A 15422-nucleotide genomic window follows, 5' to 3' on the forward strand; every position below is an offset into this window, starting at 1 on the left:
GTGTAAAATATGAAACATTCTGATACCCAGAGAGCTTTCTTTTTATCCCCCAGTTTATTTTAGCTATGGTAAATCAGTAAATAAGGGACAACAGAACCAGGAACATTTAATAGCACTGGATAGTACTTAGAGGTCAGGGCAGTTGCAGGATTAAGGCTGATGCCTGGTTTGGCTTCCTGCTGAGCAATTAGATCATGAACCACAGAGAGTACCCTCCATATACCCTTACCCACCTTTCCTAGTTCTTAAGGGTGACTGGTTTCTGTTCCCTCCGTGATGTTTTAGAGGGCTAGAGTTTGGGCCATATGTAAAATTTAGTTACAGGTAGGTTTTATTCTAGAATCTGTTGAAATGTAAGATCGTTTTTCTTGTGGTCTCTGTTCTACATGTCCTCTTGTGTACACTATAAAATTAAAATTATTTTAGTCATCTGAGCCTTAAGTTTCCCATGACTGACAGTTCAGAGTATTTGCATTACATTTTCCTTTTCTGTCACTTCCAGTCATAGAGAAGACAGAATTCATGAACACAGAGTTTGATCCTATCATCTCTTCTCTAAGTGGGTCCTTTTAAGATGACGGTATTCTAGAGGATAGTAAGCATGTGTAGTGAGGGGCAGTTCGATCGGGATGTTACAGTGGTTAGCAACAGACATACTGGAGAAGAGAGCAATGACTCGATACTTCACTTCCCTTGGCCCTGGGTCTGTTGCTGGTTTTGTACTTGAGCAAGAGAATCACCCATTTAGTTGTATGTCTGTGAGAAACTCTGTTTACAGCAGAATTAAAGAAAAGGCTATAGTGTCTCTCATGTATGTGTTACATGAATACTCATCCATTTTTCCCTGACCATATCTTGTGATTTGAATTCTAAGGGAGGGCAAACTGTTCAGGTTTGCACTACATGTAGTTGGAAAAAAAGTGTTTTTGAAAAAAGTACTGACTTCATTATACTTCTTTTAAAGTTCACTCATTCACAGCTAAAAACAAAGAAAAAAGCAAAACCCCAATTCTTAATAGGAAAGCCACTTTCAGAAGAGCCATGTATTCCAATAGACAGGGAGTATTAGACCAAAATCTGCTCTTAATTCTGTGACCTTGCCTCATTTACCTGTCACCTCAGCTGCAACATGGGGAGAGCAACACAATTTCATCTCTAAGGTTTAAAAAGATATTGACGATACTCAAATATTAGTTCCACAGAACAAAACCCCCCATGAAACTTCTAAAGCCCTTTCCCTTCTTTCCCTTAGCATTGTATACAAATTTGCATGTCAAAAATGTATGTTTCATTCCATAAGAAGAGATTTCATGACTTGTCAGATCTCATGGTTCATAACTATATGAAAACCTTAACTGGAATTTCACAGAATTCAGATTTATTTTTGGTTCTTGATATGTCCAACATTTGTTGTAGTTCAAGGTTATAAGTGTGCTGTAAAAGTAAAAAAGAAAATCTTTCAGTGTCTGACACTAAAGATGTTACGCTAAATTGAAAGTACAATTAATACCTGGGAAGCAGTAGTTAGACTATTAGTTTCTGAACAGGGAATCTTTGTTATCTGTGTCTAGGATATGATATATAGTATCGGGTTGGCCAAAAAGTCCGTTTAGTTTTTTTCTGTAAGATAAAAGACACATTTTTCATTTTCGCCAATAACTTTATTGATTTGGATATTTTGAGTGTGTCAGCTATCTCACGTGTAGTATAATACTGATTGTTCTCAGTTAATGTCTCAGTTTGATCACTGTCAACTTCAACTGGTCTACCCGACCCTGGAGCATCAACCAGTGAGAAATCTCCAGCATGAAACTTCGCAGACCACTTTTGACATATTCGCTCTGTCACAGCACCTTTTTCATACACTACACAAATCTTTTTTGTGTGTTTCAGTTGCATTCCTACCTTTCTTGAAATAATAAAGCATAATATGCTGAACATGTTGTGTATTTTCTTCCATTTTCAATATTAAAATGGCTACACAAAAAATCACTGATTGATTTTTTTTAAATGTATGTTGATGTGACAGCTGTCACAATACAATCTAACAAAATTGTTTCAAATAAAGTTCAAACTAAGCACTACTAGAGCCATTGTACAGAAAAAAACCAAATGAACTTTTGGGCCAACTCAATATTTAGCCCAAGTTGTAAGATTTGCCTTACCCATTTGTTCCTATGTGTGTGCCTCTCAGGCATGGGAGGGCTTTTAAGGTAAAACAGGGAAATTCCAGGCTAGCTTTTAAAACTTTGCTCTCTTTGGTCCTTTAACTAGTCAGTAACTTATTTCTTATCTCAGATGAGTAAGGCATATTTAGGAACACTCATGGCAGTTTCTCATAGGAGGAATTCTTTTCTATCTGAGAAGTCGGGATAAAGGATAACCTTGGTTTTCAGAGCGGTTAGGCGCTAAAGACATGGATTTATTCCAACAAGCATAACCTTTTACTTCACTTTATGTCTGGGTGTAAGAAAACATGAGCTCTTCAGGACTGCATCCTATAAGGCACTTCTTCTTTGGCCCTGAGGCAATGCCTCTTGCAGAAGCCTGTAGCCCCAGATGACGATGGAACCATCTTTGTGGGAGACTGACATAAACTAGAGGGTAATAGGGCACTATTTACTGAATGGCTGCTATGGTTCTACCACTGTGCCAACCGCTTTATCACATTTAGCTGTCACTTTAAGCAGTGAAGTAATTTAAGATGACTTCCTTTCTATGGAAGTCCAGGTTGTTTTAAACATCAGAGTTTGGGTGTTCTGTTCCTGGTTCAAGCTGCCTTTTTCTTTTTATCTCATATTCTCTTTTCACAGTAGACTTCCAAGGAATAAATCTGCCATCCTTTTTGGAATGCTCTGGTCAGTCACCTCCATTTACATTTCAGTTCCCATTTTTTCTGTGAATGTTACCTAACTTGTCTAACTGATTCCCCCTTTCTGATTCCCAACAGCCATTACAGTTTTGTGATGCAAATACTCTATATTGTTTTATAGCGCTTTCTAATTTGTTTTGCTCTTAAACTAACTGTAAGCTCCTTGAAGATTTGATACTCTCTACCCACCTCCATGGGTTTGAGCTCAGTACATATTTGATGACCAAATGATTGTGGGGTAAGAACCATATCAGAGGGGAACATAGCCCCTTCTTAGGCTGAATGTAAACTTCTCAGAATTCCCTTATTATTATTAGAGAAGTAGGGTGATGTTCCCTTTGTTACTGCCAGTGCTCAGAAAGAAGAACCACTCACTGAAATGAGGAAATCACTTGGAAACAAATTTAAATAAAGTTCTGATGAAGGAAATCCAGCCCGAGAATCTTAACTGCAGCCTGTGATTCTTCGTATCTTTGCTCAACCCAATGAATTTTATGGGACTATAAGAAGAATCTTGGGAAGCATAATTTTAGGAGAAATGAATGGAACCCCATCTAGCCTGACATTATTCTCAACTTTATCTGAAATATCTCAGTGTGCCGTAGATAGCCAGTTGCATGAAAGCCTGAAGGATAATATGTAACCTCAAATATAATGTATTTCATTATGAGTTTTTAACCATCTTGATAATAAATTGATTTTTTTTTAAAGAATGGATGATCTTCCCTTGATCAGCAAAGGATTAATTTTCAAAAACTCCACATGAATTACCTCCTCTGCCATTCCCAATTAATAGACTTAACAGGTTAACACCAAGGGACTTGCACAGCATCTCACTGCATAGCCCTTTGTCTTAAGCAAAAAACTGGGAACTTTCTCATGCTCTCCCCAGTCTCCTAAGCCAAGCAGCTCCTTCCTTTTCTTCAACTATAATAGCAGCAGTCACTTAAGTCTTGTCAACTCAAATGTGATAAATGTTTTACATTCCTCTTAGAATTTCTTCTCAGAGGTTTATTTTTGTTTTGATTCACTTTTTTTAAAAAAAGAATTTTAAAGAGAGAGAGAGAGAGAGAAACTTAGTTCACCTTTAAACTTTTGTTCCAAGACTGGTGGGCCATGAGATAAGATAAATCTGGCAGATTTGCTCCTGTCTGAGTGGCCAGTCCTGGAGGGCTGACCTCATCCTTGAGGCTGCTTTTGGATAATAGTTCGCAGTTCTCACAGGCTCATGTACTACAGTTTTATGTTAATGTTTCTTCTGTGCTTAAGTATGGACTTTTCCCCTCACATTCCTCCCATTTTCTTTAGCTGAGTTGTCTTGGTAATGATATGATTAGTAGCTTATATTTTTGTCCTCAGTTACTGCCCACTATTCTGTCTTTCCCAGTACTGAGAGCTAACTTCTGGTGGATGACATTGTTCCCCTTTTATAGGTTTGTGAAAGCCAAGGCTACAGGAAGCTTACCCAGTGAATGGAATGGCAAAGCCAGGAAGAGTAGAGTTTGGATTTATGAACCGTTATTCCTACTCTTTAGTCTTACCATTGAGATGACACTATTTTTCCATGTCAGTTTAGTGTCACTAGTAAGCAAGCTTGGAGACTGACTGTATTCTGTTGAATTTTTTTAAACAGTCCCACACTGTTTATCCTTACTTAATTTTTATGTACAACTGACATGTCTACATCGCTTTATCAGTGCATTAAGAAAGAACAGAAAAGTACTCTAGCTGTAGTCAGAGGTGTGTCAAAAGATCCTGGGCCATGACTGAAGCCTTTGTGCAAGAGCAGCTGGTGATCTTATTAGTCCCCGTCATCAATACAGCGCTAGCCAGTGCAGCCAGTAGGTAAAGCTGTGTTAGTGACATGGTATGGTGTGTAGAGATCTCAGTTGCTGGGTCCATTGTCCTGCCTCGTGCTTAGCACAGGGCTGCTTCTGAGTTACGAACTCTAGGTTGACTTTTTGACATTGGACTTATCTAACTTTGAAAAATTACAGGAAAATCACTTTTTTTCCCCTTGTACAACCTGCTGGATGTACTGGACTACCCACAGGAACTTTGGAAATCCATTGTATGATTGGGAAACGGCAATCTGAAGGTTTCTAGTTCTTGTAAGGACAAACTGTTCGGACGCAGGGACTGCACCTTCCAGGCCTTCAGCTGAGGCAGAGACAATAGGGAAAAACAGAGGACTCTACCCTTCATTAAAGACCAAACCACTATAATCTGCTCCTTCATATGTTGCGTTAAGAGTCCATTCCATGCCCCAGGGTGATTCACCTGGAACTTTTTGACCACCTTTATTCTCATTATTTTGAGAGGAAGTTAGAGTAAGGTAGGTGGAGGTGGGCAGCAGCAGAGAAGCATCTGACTTAGTCTGCCTACACAACAGGCACTGTACAGATTTCCCTTTCTTGACTTTATATAAGCCTAATATGTTTTTGTGTTTATAAGTCAACTCTATGTGGTTATTTCAAATAGTGGCAGAGATTTGTTTTGGGCTTCTGAACAAAATCTAGAAGATGGGGCCCTTCTTAGCCCAATGTTTCCAGAAATACTCTTTTCTTACCAAATAAGAAGCTTCTGGTTGTAATTTATTTGTCTATACCTTTCTATGTGCTAGGGATAAACTGGTTACAAAATTGACCCTCAAGGAATTTATAATCCAGGAGATAGACAATAATCGGATAAGCAATTAATGTGTAATTTGATGTCATCTAGCAGTGCATGGTGTGCAAGCAGGGTAAGCTTCCTCTGCTGTTTTGAGAGGATTGTTTTTAAGGTATTAAGTCACTTTTAAGTTTGAAAGGGAACCTGCTAGTTGGGGAGGTCTTGGGAAAGCAAAATGCTTAATTGGAAGATACAAAAAAGTCATTTTTCAAATCAGTGGTTCAGACATAAATGCCTTTGACTATATAGAGCATAGACTCTTTCCAGGGCACCTCTCAGGTTCAAAGCAGAGAGTGAGCTTTGCCACCCAGAGAACCTCTGTGTACATTCATCATTTGTTTTCCCTGTCCTCTCTTTATCATCCCCCTTCCATTGCTGCAGCCTGGTTGAACTGCATGGACTTCAGCTCCCTCCTTTCCCTCTGTCTTCTTGCTGCCTATACTTATTAACAAGAACTTTGATCCTTTTATTTTCTTTTTTAAATGTTTTTTTTAATATCCAAATTAACACTTACAATGTCAAGCTTTCTGGGGCTTCTGTAATCTTCTCTTCCTACAACTAATTTATGGAGAAACCAAAGGCTGTAACCCCAAAATTCAAGGAGCCCTGGCTCTGCCTCTAAGTAGCTCTGTGTTTGAACTAAGTCACACTGTGGGTATCAGCTGCTTCTGTAAGGTGAAGCACTTGAATCAGATGGCCTCCGAGTCCTCTTAGAACTATACAATTTTCCTGCCAGGTGTGAGTGCGAGTATACATATGTGGAGTTGAGTGTTTGGTATCCTGATGTAATATATGCTCTCTTTTACTGATAGCAACTGTCCTTTAGGCTAGAATCAGTATTATCATAAACAGAAACAAGGAGTTGGGTGTACATTTCTCTGTACTCTTCCCTGCCCCAATAATACACTTACCACTTATTCCTCTACACACCTTACTAGTCCCTGCCAACACAAAAATACCATTCCCCAAGCTTGTTAAAAAAAAAAAAAAAAAGATATCTTTAAGATTTAATCTTATTTTGAAACCAGTGGGGCATAGGAATGTGAGGGATGGTCAGATTGGAGAAAGACTACCAATGTGTTATTCTCTGTTCTTGGACTCAATTAAAAGTGCTGCTGTCCTGTCTTAATCTGCCAAATCATTTGAGAGAACAGCCGTGAAAGAGGAGTGCTTCCCCCATTTCTGAAAAAGAACCAAGGGACTTTCCTTGGCGAGCCTTCCCACTTTTGTTTGCCCAGCTTTCTTTCCCAGTCAGAGATAATGTGAGTGCAGAAGTCCAGGGAGAGATAATACCAACTGTTTTTTAAGAAAAAGAGGGATGTACGAGTGCTTACAACAGTGTTGGTGACCATCGCTAAGAATCTAACATTCGAAGTAGAAACTGACCAGCCAAAGGAGGTTCGAAAAGTCTTTGAAGCACACATCATACTTAAGGATTGGGTTGGTGGCCCAGAAATGCTGTAATGATGGCAGAAGCAGTCATAGAAATATTTCTTTGAAAGTTTGTGATGCTGGCTGTATATGCAGTGTCTCTTCATCTCTAAATCTTTATTTAAACATAATTTACAAAAACTAAATAGTTTAAATTAAAGTTCAGTTCATAGTCAAATACAAATTAAACTCTAAAGACATTTAAAATAAATGATAGGCTCGAGAGGATAGGTAAGATGTTTTAGGTTTTTTTAAGATAATGACTTGCTTTGTGAATAGCAGATTTCAGTTTCTAAAATAGGTTGAAGCCAGTATTTCTTTAAATCCTCTGATTATTATTCCACAATATCCAGTCTTTTGTAAAACAGTTCTCTTCCTGCTCCCCTTCCCTTTTTCCCTTAAATAGGAGGCTATGTTTTTTCCCCCTCTCTTTACCTTATAAAAGCATTCACTTTGCCCTGAAGCATTAGATATAGACAGAACATGACCTAAGAAGAATTAATGGAATTTTATTCTTCCACATTTTATTTTACCTCAAAATACACTTACTACCAAAGGCACTTTGTAGGAGTGGGGGGGAAAGAGTAGCAGAGAGCCCTAAAGCAAAATTTACAGCCTTTTGAGAAAATAAGTTAACGGTAATTGCAAGTGGACTTGAGAATTAGGAAGCTCAAAGCTTAATTTGTGTTTTTATATTGGCTGTTACTAAAGACTCCATCACAGCATTAGGAAAATATCACAAAAATACCAGTGGCTTAACAGTTACTCATAATCACCATAAAAGAGCAAATGAATTTAATTAAGCATAAAATTAATATATGCTTTATTTGAAACTGTAAAAATTCACATTCATTCTGTCACATTTTTCCATCATGTAGATTGTCCCAAGGACTAAGAAATGCTCACTTAGAGAGCTATTGTGGCATTATGTATCCATGATAAATCTTGTTTAACTTTGAGTTTCAAAAGGAGTCTTAACGGGTGATTTTCCTTGAACATGCTTTTAAGTTAATAAAAGGGAAACAAGTATGGAATATTGAAGTGTGTCATTTAAAGGTTTTTTTTTTTCAAAATTGATGCTTGCCTGTTTTAAAAAAATAAAAATGCAGGCTCTGGGAAACACAGCTGTTAGAGCTTTGATAGAGGTTATGATTTTCAACAGTTGAGCTATAGTTTATGGTACAGATGGTACTTTGGGTATAGCTGAAACAATAATTGATGGTTTCTGTTTCCCTGCTCCTCTGTTAGATTCAAAAGAGTGGAATACCTTTTTCCCAAGGCAGAAATTTTTCAGTTTCCAATTACAGCCTATATCAAATAAACAACTTTTCTATTGCATATTCCATACTTCACAGTGACCTGGGCGTTGGTCCCTCTCTCTTCTCATTATGGTAGCCTTCCCTAGATTTGAAAAAATAGTTTTAGGGAAATCCTACTTCTTGGTACTAACCTACAGTTTATACAGCCTGTCTTCAGGACAATAACATATAATTTTTCTTTTAGAATACTAAAACCAAAGTCTTGTATTGCTCTAAACAAAATTAGCAACAAAAACAAAATCCTATGAAGTAAAAATGGTAGGCACCAATGTCCTATACTTTAAAAACTCACACAGGAATTACTAGAAACACAGATACATCCCAAATTTTAAGAATATAAAAATGCGATGTTTCAAATGATAAACAGGCTATTTAAAAAGGGAAATAATTCTTTCACAATTTCTTAAAAGTTTTCTTTTACAATATATGTTCAAACCAAATAAAGTTTGAGTGATAAATCAATTTCCACCTCCTATTCCAGTGGTTTTAACTTGACATAGCATATTTTATATTAATTTCTCTGTTGATTTTTATTCTGAAAAGTAAAGTAAAATATGTAGATTTTCAGCATATACCAAGTGTTCAGTTATCAGACTGCAAGGGTTCATTTTTAGAATAACGTGTTCAGGGTTTAAATGTAACTAATTATGGTTTGAAATGCCACTGATTAGCAAAATTCTCCTATAAGCTTTGTCTTTTAAATTAGTTTTGTACATAACAAACTACTGCCCAAAATATATGCTAGAGAAACTAGTTTATCTTTAATTTTCAGTGCAGTACGTCATTTATCCACTGACTGGAGTGGAAGTAAAAAGTTATAACTCAAAACTGATAGTTGTTACTTCCTTGTGCAAATTGACATTATGCTTTTAAGACAGAATAGCGTTTGTAAGATTTTTTTTTTTTTGTAACTTAAAGACTTACATTTCTCATAATTACAAGATGTATTCCCAACAGGAGTTTTTGAGTCTTTTATATAAAGATCTACAAAAGGCGTGAAGGTGGGTGGGGGGTGTTTCACTAACAAATCCACTACCATGTGGCAGTGTTTCGCACTCTGCTCTCGTAAAGCTTAAGGGAGTTTTAGTCTGAGGGGAGAGATCAGGAGATAGAGTTGTATTACAATATACTCCCCTCCGCCCTTTCCCCAAAGATTTCTTAATACAGGTAGGATTCATTGTGTAGCTCACTTGGAAAGCCTGTGTAATACATAATTATCCCCCACCTCTCAACATTTAAAGTTAAATCCCAATCCGTTTTCTCCATGGAAGAAAACTTCTACTTTCAAATTTTGTGGTAGTTGGAAAAGGTTTTGAACCTAGAGTTCATGGGACGCGCTTTTCGAAACCTGTCTGCAGTTCATGATGGTGATACCTTTAAAATCCACCTACTGACTACCTGGCTCTCTGATAGTTGTGCCCCTTGCTGGAGCGGAGCGGCTCTCCCGGGCTTACCTGAGCTCCCTGCGCCGGGGCCGGGCTGGGGCCGCAGTCGCGCCGCGCTGCAAGCGGGCTGTGCGCGCTCCGGGAGTCGCCCGAACAATGCGAGCTGGGCGCCGAGCGCGCCCGGCCTTTGGGCGTTACGTCACTGTGCTGCCTTATAAGGCGCTCCGCGTGTGCGGCGCGGACGGCAGGGGCGCCGGTGACAGCCAGCCCCGCGGCGGCGGCGGCACAGCTAGCGCCTGGGGCCACGCTCAGACCGTGTGAAAGGACCGTAGGTCCAAGGCTCCCCGCAGAGAATGGGCGGCGGGCCGGGGACGCCGGATCCCTCCTGCAGGACAAACGAAGTGTTTGGGAGTCTTGGTCGATCCGCTTGTAACTTTTCTCCCTCTGCTCTAGGGCTCTAAAGCTTCTGTTACTGCTTCGGATTCTTAAGTACACGTCCTGTTATTATTATTATTTTTTTAATTTTATTTTTCAATTACAGTTTATATTCAGTATTATTTTGAATTAGCTTCAGGTGTACAGCATAGTGGTTACACAATCAAATACTTCACACACACGTCCTGTTATTCTATTTAAACTTTTGTAAATGCATTTTTTTACATTTGTTTTTTGGTTGCTGGGGGGAAGCAAGAAAGGAAAGCCAGAAGCTTTTTTTTTTTTTTTTTTTTTGAGACGTCTCTAGGGGTGATTTAGACTTCAAACCCTCTCTTTCCTCTTTGTAAAGAGTAGGGGTCCTCAGAGGATAGTATTTTATTTCCTGATGATGTAACTACCAAACAATTCTTCAAGTGATGATGGGAAGGCCAGATGAGATCTTATTTTTTCAGTGTTTTTCCTGAAAGAACCTCTTCGTTCCTCATTTATGCTTGCCTGTGTTTTAATGAAAGTAGTTAGAACTAATCTGTTTGGGAGGGAAAATATTTATTAAAGAAATTGTTTCTAAGACAAAGTATAAAAATAACTTTAGAACCAGTTTTAATCCAGTTATTCTTTTCCACCAGCAACAACAAAAAAATAATAATAAAATAAAGACAAGCCGAAAAAGGAAACTGACCAAATATTACTGAATTAAGCCTGTTACCCTCTAGTATGGGCAGATTTATTTATATAAATCCTTTTTCTGATAAATGAAATTTAGCCTCCTAATTACTTTGTACATTAATAAGAGAAGTGATCTCTGAAGTCTTAGCCAAATATATGAATCTGCTAAATAAATTAGATATGTGGCTTCCCTGTGTGAAAGTTTCAAATGAATTGAGTAGTTTTTATTACTTGAGTCTACTTACCTCTTTTTAAATTACATTAAGATAGGATTGCTTCCTATTAGGATATGCATATGTTTATAATACTAGTGTTTCCCTATGTTTTGTCATACAAGAATAATAAAAATAATGCATTTGTTTCTTAGTATGCAGTGGGGAAAGATTGGTTGCAGAGAATGTAAAGTTAGTGAAAATGGTGTGGGAAAAGATGCAGGGCATAAAAGTAAATGTGCGTCGTCATTGCTAAACTGTGGGCTCACATAGACAATTCTAGATCACTCTACCTGTCTACTGAAGAGCCTAAATTAAACTAACCTTTGCTTTTCATGTATACTATTTTAAGAGAGGTGAATTACCATACCCTTCAACTGAATTTAATATTTAATTTGCAGTTTTGTATTAACCTTTTAGATGTTGGTTTGTTAGTCTTACTATTCTACCTATACTTGTAAAGTGCTTTTGAACCATTTTTAGTTTCCTGTGCTTGCCTTGTGCTTACTAAACATCCTTTTTGAGACTTTTATGCTAGATTTGTTTTATTACAAATACCGTCATGAAAGTTGTATGAAGCATAAGCACCTGAATCTCAGCTCCAAACTGGTAACATAAAGTACCTTTACTTCAAGCTAGTATTTGTAACTTGTTTTGCCTCATTTTCCCCATTGATGGGTACAGAAGTTTAACATTTGACACTGTCTTTCTTTCTCACATTTTTGCACTCATGCTTTGCATTTATGTTCATTCTTTTAACTTCCCAGTTCTCCTGTAAAATTTGTCAGTATCATTTCCTCCTTTTTTCAGCCAGGGTAACTGAAAAATGGAGAAGGTAAGTGAAAACAAGAGTTTTCTATGGCTTTTGTAGCAAGAGAAAAATGGATCAGGACTCCTACTCCTTGTGTGCCTTGCTTGGTGCCCTGTAGTACTGGTCTCTGACCCAATTATGACTCAGTATTCCATCTGAGGTTGCCATGTGTGAACATTCTCTTCAGGAGCCAATATTAACTCTCATTTGTTGAGCTTTTAATTCAGATTCATGCCAATCACTGTACTTAGTGATCTACATGTACTCTGTCATTTAATCTGCACAACACATTTTAAGGTGGTATTAATTATACTGTTCAGATGAAGAAACATATTTGGAAAGGTAAAATGATTTGACCAAAGTCACGCCGCTACTAAAGTAACGAACATAGGGATTCGAAACAGACTTAGTCTTGTCTTCTTTTAATGGTTTGTTAAGACTCCTCAAAGGTATTGTTGGTAAAGAATTGTTCTGATTTAAAGGAGAAGTTTGCATCTCTATTTTACAGACTGAATGTTGATCTAGGAAAACCAAGACTCACTCTCTTCCCAGGCCTTACACCAGAGCTTCCCCGATTGTGCGCTGAATAACTCTAGGGAGTGAGTTGTTCACGTTGTATTTGTACATTTACTAAGACAGTCTTCTTGAGGACATTAGCAACATGTCTTGTTCTGATGGAATGTTAAGACAATTTCCCAACTGATGAAAGTCAAGGATCTTAGGGAAGGGGACTCTTTGACACAAAAACACCCGGGGCCTTGGATCACAAACTCTGGCCAGCCATTGGTATTGTGCTCCATTGGCCATATGAATTGATGAGTAGACTTTTATTTTGTTTTCACTTTCTACCACCACTCTCTTTGAGATATAATTTTTATTCTCTTGGCTTCTGACATATGTTTATTATGAAAAGAATAAATAGAGTTATGACCACTGTGCCTCAGCTGTGGCTAAGAAAATTTTACTTCCTTTTACTGAAAAATTTCCTCAACAATTGTTATATAACTCTTATTATTTTATAATCAGGAATTTCTTACAATTAAGCATATGTACAAGTCAAAGTCATTTCTTCAATTAACAATCTGGATTTATGATCTGAACCAGCAATAGGTTTAAGTTGTCATTTGGAAATAGTACAAAGGAATTTTCCTACCTAGCTAATTGCCTTCTAATGTGGAAGAAGGGTTTGTAGGCCACCAAGCTGGAAACTCAGATGCATTGATTCAATTGAACTGTATAAAGTCACTTTTGTTAGATAGTCAAAAACATTGGAACATCAGCAATTTCCCATGGTTCAAACTAACACCAACTTACTACAATGACCACAGCAACTAGTATTAGTAACATCCATGATATTCATGTTATTTAATTGTTTTAAAATACCATTAACATGTTACTAAGCATGTCAAAGTCAGTTCCTCTTTGTGAAGTAACTGTTCTTATTTTCTCATGCCCTGTCTCCCAGCTTTTCTTTCTTCTTTGGACTGGTAAAGTCTTCTAGTCATTCCAAGTAAATGCCAGAGAGGTAGTATTCATAAGCAACTGAACCATTCTTGCAGTTGCCCACAATTTTTATTACTGGTTCTGTCATCACTTAAGGGGTGATATGTGCTGCTCCCTGAAAGCTGTGCTTCAGGATATGGGATGATAATGCTAACTTCAAATGTGACACATTTGCTCTTTTACCTCTGTAAAATAGTTTATGTGGAAACACTACAACATGCAAAGAAAAACGACAGTTCTTAGTATGGGCACAGTCCTGTGTGAGAAACGGAACAGAGTGCGGACAGATCAGGACAGCGTGGGAAGAAGCAGAATTATGTGATCCTTCATTGCCTTAGGCAGCAGTTGATTGGCCAGAGTGTACACTCTTAGTACTAAGGTACCCCATCACTGGGAAGATTCGGACACCTCACTTGCATCTTCTTGCAAAGCAGCTTTGCCTCTGCGCATTGGGCAAACCTGCCATGGATCCAGTGCTGGTTTCTCCTCCACTGCCCCACAATTTAGGAGGAAGCCTGAAGGGACTGAGCGCACAGGTGGGCAATTTTAGAACAGGGAGCCAAAAGGGAAGACTGAGAGGTAAAAAGCATGTTCTTTCAGTGCCAGGTGCAGTTTTCTAACTAACCTCTTCCTTTCACGATTCCTCTATTCTCCAGGTGTAATCTGCTTAGCTCTGTACACATAAATGCCCACGCAAAATATATCCTTAGGCAGCACAGCACTTACACTGAGCGCTGAGAGCCTTTCATCAGCAGTTAATGGCCTGCAGAGAACTTGGATTTACCTATAGACCCTCTCACTTATCTACAGCCCAAGTCTCCTGTCCAAGAGCTGCATAGTTCTTGAAGTTTCTAGAGCTCTTCAGCTCTTCCTATTCATACTCCATCTAACTTTGATTTCAGAACAGGGACTAATACCCTTGAGAGCTAACTTGGGCTGATTATAGCAACAATGTCAGTGGTGATAATAGAGAATGGAAAACCCTTTATTAACATTAAAATGAATGCTATTTTGTGGCTTTAAAAATTAATTTTTTAATTTATTGATTGAGTTTAGAGAGAGAGAGGAAGGGGGTAGAGAGAGAAAAACATTGATTTGTTGCTCTATTTATTTATGCATTCATTGGTTGATTCTTGTAACTGCCCTGGCCAGGATTGAAACCGCAACCTTGGCTTATCAGGACAACGCTCTCACTAACTGAGCTTCCAGGCCAGACTAAAAGTAATTTCAGACTAGCTCAATATCCATGATAATTTGCAAAATGTAAAACACTAGAAGACATTTCACACTTAGTCCTACTTATGAGTACTACCAACCAGTAACAGTTTGTTTTACTGTATTTCTTTTTAGTCTTTCTCTAAACATTTGTAAAACATAATTGTTTTTAGTAATGGGTACACATGTACCCATAAACTCTGGGTACATGTGTGTTTTGTGTCTTACCTTTTACCTTTATTAAATATATTTTAATCATGTTTATGGCTTTTTCTGTAGACATTGGATTATTTAAAAGCACATATTTGTATATTTTCCCTAGAAATGGTAGTCACAAAGCCATTCACTGCCTCCTATCCCCCTGGTATTGCTGGGTTTTTTTTTTTCACCAAGTAAAGCAGGGAAGTCTGTGTTTAATAGAGAATCCTCTGTTGATCATAGATTTTCTGGTCTTGGTTTTACACAGGATGCTATGAGTTGGCTATGGGACCTCTAGTGAGCTGCAAGTAGGTGAGCAAAAATGGCTTGGAGAGAATGAAGAATTGATAATATGATGCCACCATAGATTATTAAATGGGAAGCAGGAAAAGCCTGCTATTTAGGTCCAGTCCATTTGCTTATTTATCCCTGCAAACATTTTGGGTTTCCTTGGTAACTAATAATAGTTTTGAGAAATTGTTGAACTCACAAGTATTACTGCAGAAGTAAAAAAAAAAAAAAAAAAATCCTCAAATCACAGAAATTAGAGACGGAAAAGACCTATTAGATCATCTTTGTCCCTTGCCAGTACAGATTGTTCTCAGTGCTTTGTCCAGTCCATTTTTTAAAGAGACCTTGTCAAATAGTTTGTACACCTTATCTGTCTTAAGTAATGTATTTTTAAAGAAACCACTCTGACAAATT

General features: G+C 37.9%; 2 protein-coding genes across 4 annotated transcripts in view; one reads left to right on the forward strand and one right to left on the reverse strand.

Moving 5' to 3' along the window:
* The window catches only part of CMSS1 (cms1 ribosomal small subunit homolog), a 370489-nt gene that overhangs the window by 46133 nt on the left and 308934 nt on the right, over positions 1 to 15422 (forward strand). The gene's annotated exons all lie outside the window — the stretch shown is intronic.
* FILIP1L (filamin A interacting protein 1 like) overlaps positions 1 to 15422 on the reverse strand; it is a 291626-nt gene that overhangs the window by 40733 nt on the left and 235471 nt on the right. Inside the window, exon 1 of one of the 2 annotated variants that reach the window (XM_054577355.1) lies at positions 9747 to 9981. The exons of the other annotated variant lie outside the window; for it this stretch is intronic. The gene's annotated coding sequence lies outside the window, so the exon portion shown is untranslated. Of the gene's footprint in view, positions 1 to 9746; positions 9982 to 15422 lie in introns of those variants that run through there. 2 annotated transcript variants of the gene reach the window in all.

Source organism: Pteronotus mesoamericanus, unplaced genomic scaffold (genome assembly GCF_021234165.1).
Source record: "Pteronotus mesoamericanus isolate MK-2021 breed Mesoamerican mustached bat unplaced genomic scaffold, CSHL_Meso_final contig_42, whole genome shotgun sequence".
Taxonomy (NCBI): Eukaryota; Metazoa; Chordata; class Mammalia; order Chiroptera; family Mormoopidae; genus Pteronotus; species Pteronotus mesoamericanus.